General features: G+C 34.0%; 1 long non-coding RNA gene across 1 annotated transcript; it reads left to right on the forward strand.

Annotated features, from left to right (window-relative positions):
• Window positions 1–375: 375 nt before the first annotated feature.
• On the forward strand, window positions 376–1,583 carry LOC136070902 (uncharacterized). The gene is made up of 2 exons (XR_010632176.1): window positions 376–512; window positions 1,042–1,583. It is a non-coding gene; the product is annotated as an uncharacterized LOC136070902 (long non-coding RNA).
• Window positions 1,584–6,732: the final 5,149 nt, after the last annotated feature.

Genomic DNA, 6,732 nt, shown 5'->3' on the forward strand with positions numbered 1-6,732 from the left:
CCGCTGGGGCAGTCACTTCTGTATTAATGAAATGTTCTCTACCTAATCTCTTCTACATTAAATGTAGACAGATTAGCTTGAATAGTGTAGATACTCCCAAAAGTCTTATTTCATGATGAAAGGGAGGCAGAACAGAGGGATGATGTGACAAGTATTCCCCAAAATCCAGCTGGAAGCAAGCTAGTTAGGGAGATAAGGGATGGAGAGAAGTCTATAAAAGGGGAGAAGGTGCACCAGGAGAAGGTGAATGAAATATATATATATATATATTAAACCTATTAAAAAAAAATTAAAATTAAAATTAAAATACTCGAAACCGACCGAACTAAGATATACTATGTAAGTATATATTAGTATAGCAGAGGTTAAATTTAGTACAGTCCTATTATTACGCTAAACAGACAAATTTCATTTTGCGTTTCAAAATTTCAAATTCTCGAATCTCCAACGTCTCCTTTTCCCTCCGCCACCGTCTCCGTCGCCCGCCCCGTCGTCTGCTCCGCCCTCTACTGGTAAGTGTTAAGAACCCTCTCTTTTCTCTGCATTTGGGATAGTTTTCTCTTTATGTTTAACGTTTGTTTGCTAAGAAAATATGTTAAAAAGAAACCCTAAAAACCGACCGAGCACCGATAGTCGCTTTTGGGTTTTTGTTGTTGTATCAGTCTTTTGGGTTTTTGTTGTTGTTTCGGTTTTTTTTAGATTTTTGTTGTTGTATCGGTGTTTTGGGTTTTTGTTGTTGTTGTTGTTGTTGTTGTATCGCACTCCATTGCTATTTATGCTTCCATTAGATGGTACATGTGTTTGATGCGATGGAAGAAAGGGCGATACAACCCAAAATGTGATGGATCCATGTGACTTTAGGGCCTGTTTGGATTGGTTGGTCAATTGTTGGTTACAATGATATCTTTTGTGTGTGAATGTGAAAGTACTATATGATAAATTTATTTATTTTATAGGGAAATACTATCTAGTTGATTTTAGATACCCTATGATAAAAGCCTATTTGCAGCCATTCAAGGGAGCTAACACACCATCTTGCAGATATTTGATGAAGAAGCGGAGGACTAGAGGATCAAATTCAAGAGGCATAGAAGGGTTCAAGCGATAGCCTAGTCATATTGGCATCTTTTGTGGTGCTCCACGTTTGTGGTTTGAATCTCCTCTCTCACTACTCTACTTAGAGCTTTGCTCTTTGCTATTGTGGCCCCCCGTCTCTTCCTCTCAGGACGTCTGGCTTGGAAAGCAATTGGTCATTTGTTGATGTTATTAAGATTGTAATGTAGTTTGACTAGATTTTTATTGTAATTTTCTCTAAGGCACTATGTTCTTCCTAGTATATGCTCTCTTTTTGTAAATATTTTATTTTCAATATATCTACCGATATGTTAAAGAAAAAGGTAGTGATGAGCAAAAAAGATGAGATCTTTCTCTAGATGATTGTTTTTCATGAAAACATTTCTGAATTCATTTTTGGGTTGTAATTTTTAGTACTTGTCTTTTTATAGATATATTTTTTAATATCATGTAGTAATTTAAACATGGATTATTGGTATGTACTTGATTTTCTTTTTTATTTGAACCAATTTGAGCTAACATTGCACAACACTTAACTCTTGCACTATTGTTTTGTGTAAATGAGTGTTGCACAAAGCAGCCCACATGTTATCATATGAACAGTTCACTAAAAAATTTAATTGGTGTTAAATTATTTTATAAATAAAAGTATACACACACACACACACGAAAGGGGTACATTCAATACTTTAGATGGATTCCATGTTAAACCGTATGGTGCATTTTGTGTATTTTTTATTATGTTGCATGCCAAATACCTCATACTTTTTATTTGAGTAATTTCCACAAGTCAGTGGTTATTGCTTGCTTTTAATATAAAAGATGTCATAGAAAGAGATAAAACCAAATTAGTCAATACCCATTTTTGTTTAATAAGAGTAATGAAATGTTTCAATACAATTCAATTTTGGTATTTCATTTCGAGATTATATTCATAAACTAATATATTTTATTAGACTTGGAAATTAGAACCCAAGTATTCTATTAAGAAGTTAATAAATATTCTATTAAATTTGGTTCAATATATATTTATTTCCATATAAATATAAGAAGAAGAAGAAGAGTTGGGGTTGGATTATGGTGGTTATCTGTAAGTATTGACAAAAGCAAAAACTTGAAGCCAATGTCATGTCATCAAGGACTCCATTTCCCTTCCTATCCACTATATAGGACTTTTAATCCTCTGGTCCCTTTTCAGAAATCAAAACTTGATGACAAATAATAAGCCTTTCTCATTAGTAATAGTACTACTCTAGTTTCTTTTTTGCATGCAACTTTGATAGAGAATGAGTATTACAAAAACCCAACACTAGTTGGTTGATTCTTGTACTGGAACAACGTAGCAATAAGGAAGAATGCAACAAAAACAGTCATGTTTTGGCTGTTGATTAGCTCAAAAAAGAAAAAGCTCCACCATTGGCTGACAATAGCTTGATTAAGGATATCTTGTGTTTGTAGGATCCTACACTAACTGATATGGTTTTAGAGAGAGAGATCAGAAAGTCAGAGAAAGACAAGAAAAGTAGGAAATATCTTATTATAGGATTAGGAGCACATACTCTTACAGTCTTACCGCCCTCTGGTCCCTGGTCAAAACTCAAAATAAAACTTGATGACAAATAATAAGTCTTTCTCATCAGTAATTGTACTTTCTGGTTTGGTTTGCATGCAACTTTTGATAGAGAATGAGAATTACAAAAAACCAACACTAGTTGGTGATTAGTACTGGAACAATGTAGCAATAAGAAAGAATGCTACAAAAACAGTCATGTTTTGGCTGTTAATAGCTCAAAAGGCTCAACCATTGGGCTGACAATAGCTTGATTATCTTGTGTTTGGATCTTGCACTAATTGATATGGTTTTAGAGAGAGACCTGGGAGTTAGAAAGATAAACAAGAAAAGTAAGAGACCTGTTATTGCTTGATTCCTCTGTTACTTAAGGATTGTAATGAAAATTTTAGTACATGAAATTGAGGCCTGGTTTTAGACTATTAGTTGACCTGTTGTATAATGCAGCAGAAAGTATGGGCAATCGGATCAGTGTTTCTTATGACTTATCTACTTTCCCTGTTTTGTTGTGTCACTTATACTGTAATTGGTTCCTCTTTGGAAGTCGGAACTCAAAAGCTGGAAATATTTATTCCCACATCACTGTTGAATTTATTTTCATGGAACAAAAGAGTCTGTGCAAATGTGTAAGTTTGTGTACTTTAAAATGAACTTGCTAGCAATTTGAATGGAAAATTTTTTTAACTAAGAATCTTGAAGCAAATTAATTTTCTGGAACAGTCCCTCCAGAATATTAGAATTTGGTTAACTTAGAAACCTTGTAAGTTCTAAGCCAATAAGTTACTTCTATGTACTAGTCAGTCTATCTTTCTGAATGTTAATTTGCCTATTTGACCTGTATTTGCAATTTCGTGTTACTGTTGTTCTGTTTGTTGGGATTTTTTTTTAATGAATGCGTAGGAGTATTAATTGAGCTCAAATGTATCAAAAATAAATTTTTATATCAAAGAAAAAACAGAAGAAAAATCTCTCCATGGTTTGTGTTAAGCTCTCACACAATTTCTTTTTCTCCTTCTCCATGTAAGCTAGCAAAATTTTGTTCGATCTAACAGACTAACAGTGGTGTTTTCAGTTTTGTTCATGTAAAACGGGGGTGAACCATTTTTTACGTACATACCACACTCCCCTTTGCACAGATACATAGGTAACTGCCAGTAACATAGGTTTTATCAATAATATAGTCTATGGGTCCAGCATCCACAACCAAATTTTTAAAAAATAAATTAAAATTTTAACTTATTAATTTCTTTGGTTCTTGTTTCTCAAAAAAAAAAAAAAAAACTTTGGTTGTTGCTTTATGTGTGGATATACCGGTTTTTAACAAATTTTTATGGAAAAGAAAACATTAAATAAATTTATAATTAATTATGACAAGTAGATATAGTTATCATCAAAATTAATTTAGAAATACCAAAATTATGGTTTTAAACGGATTTTTCAAAAAACCGAAAAAGATTCGATTTTTAGTTTTTACCAATGTTGAACTAGCTAATCTAATCCGATTTTTAAAACTGTGACCAAAATATAGATTCATTAAAATTTTAATCATAATTTTTTTAGTAATTGGTTTGTTAATTCAATAGATAGTTTTCTTTTAGTTTTATTGTGTTGTTTTATCAAATTTCAACATATTGAGAAATGTAATGAATTAGTCTTTATTTATGCAGGTTAGAATTTTTTTAGTTGCAAATAGTTTTTAATAATAAATGTCTTGTAACGACCCCCCCATGTGTAGATATTGTCCGCTTTGGGACCCATACCCTCACGGTTTTGTTCTTCCCCAGGTTGCGCTAGGAAAAGGCCTTTACACATTGAAGGGAGATCATTTCTTATAAACACATTTTCATATGCTTCCCTAGGCGATGTGGGATTCCATGGATTGCAAGACCCCCTTTCGGGTCACTACAATCCACCCCCTTACGAGCACACGCATCCTCGCATGTGGGACCCACATGGCAGGATGGCTCTGATACCATGTAACGACCCCAACTGTGTAGATATTGTCCGTTTTGGACCCATACCCGGTTTCCCAGGTTGCGCTAGGAAAAGGCTCTACACATTGAAGGGATCATTCCTTATAAACACATTTTCATGTGCTTCCAGGCGATGGATTCCATGGATTGCAAGACCCCTTTCGAGTCACTACATGTCTACTTGAAAATAATTTGAATATGAACAACTTTAATTATTAAAAATAAAAAAAAGAAAGAAAGAGATTTAAAGTAGTCTCAAAAAGATTCTGAAAAATTCTTTAGAAAAATTAATTGGATCTCACTTGTCAATTGATTATAGATAATAGAGAAAGAAACAAGCAAATTTGCAATGGTGAAGCAAGACCCTGTAGAACTAGAATCTATGGTGAGGAAGTTCAACCTAAAAGACTCAAGAGTACCCATTGATTCCATGCTTGAAGACAAAGGAAAACGAGGTGTGTATAATAACCTTTCCTCTGCCTGCACTACTGCCTTCATTACTTTTGAGCTCTTCCTTACAAGTTAGTGGTATGTCATCCACCCACTAGACTTCAACTCATATTAGAATTGCCTCATTTTCAAAAATTGCTGAGGATGAAAACTTCAATAGTTAACAGAAATTTATACCAAATTTACTTATTTCCTCTATTTAACTCATCAAATTTTACAAAGTTGTGTACCTACATTATCTTGGACTTGGTTGTCCTTTTTAGGATGAATGAAAAATATGTTATTAAGAAAAACACTCAGTACAAAGCCACACCCAGCATAGCTGTAGCAACAAGACAACTGGACATGATGCAGACAAATTTAAAGCAGAACAAAAATCAAGTCAAATTTAAAGTAGCTTTTCTTAGTGACATCTTGACTCTTACTAGGGCATCAAATACAATCACACCATCACCTAGTAGAGAAATAACAGATGTAGCAAGAAGTACCACAGCACTACTACGAAGGACTCCCTGGCTTCACTTGGAGAAAAGATAATGGAATACTATCCCAGCTATTACAGAGGGATATATGATGCTAGTCTTTGAAATTCCCTCTAGCTGACATCCTTATACAATCTCCAATTTCTTCAACTTCTCCTCACTTAACATATTTCCTTCATAAATTCTGGAATTTCTGTCACTTCATAAATGTATACCACTCCCCTATTGCTAACTTAGATAAGGAAGCTTTATGGCTCTTAACTTTAAACTTTCCAGCCCCATTCAACAACTTTTTTTTTCCAATTTGTTTCAGAGAGTCTATGAGGCATCTCTTCATAACTTTCCTCCACATTCTTTTTGACAAACCGCATTAAAAAATAAAAGGTCTCTACTTTCTATACAACTTCTGCAGAATTCACAGAAATATCCCCTTGTACCCCCCACTATAAGAGGTTATCCTAAGTGGATAATTTGTTTCTCATAGCAAGCCAAGTGATGAAAGCATGTCTAGGAATGCCAGTAGAAAACCAGATTAGCTTCCACCAATTAAGCTCAGACAACCTCAATGGAACTTGATTCCAGGTTTTCTTAGCTGGTATAGGCGGTCTATCTACTTCTCCAATGTCCATCAGGGAAAAGTGGCTTCTAGACCTAGTTTTTTTCCTCCAATACACTAAAAACTTTTGCCCTAAGACCACTTGCGATATCGTATCCTCTGTAACCATACTTGTTATAAAGGTATTATCAGGATGCCACAAATCCAGCCATAAGAAAATACACAATTCTCATTAATTGATAAAACTATACAATTCACAGTAAAATGAAACAGTAATCAATAAAATATCTTCCAACAAAGTGAGATTACCTCTTAACAGAATGACAACTATTTATCTAAGAGATTCTAAAAACTTAAAAAAACTGCAATAACAGCCGACTTTACCACAGTTAACTAACTGATTACAGCACTAAGAAATTCCCGCTACATTTTAAATCTAAATCAACAAGTAGTTGAAAGAATATTCTCTAAAATGGCATGTTTCACAGCCTTTAGCTTTGAAGTGGTGAACAAAAGACGGCTTGGATCAATCCCTCATAGTCATGAACAATATCCCCAACCCCGCTTTCAAGTTTGAACGACAGTTACAACGAGCAAAATTGCTTAAGTAGCCTTGTGATGAGGAAA

This window comes from Quercus suber, unplaced genomic scaffold (assembly GCF_002906115.3).
Source record: "Quercus suber isolate HL8 unplaced genomic scaffold, Cork oak 2.0 scaffold_15, whole genome shotgun sequence".
Taxonomy (NCBI): Eukaryota; Viridiplantae; Streptophyta; class Magnoliopsida; order Fagales; family Fagaceae; genus Quercus; species Quercus suber.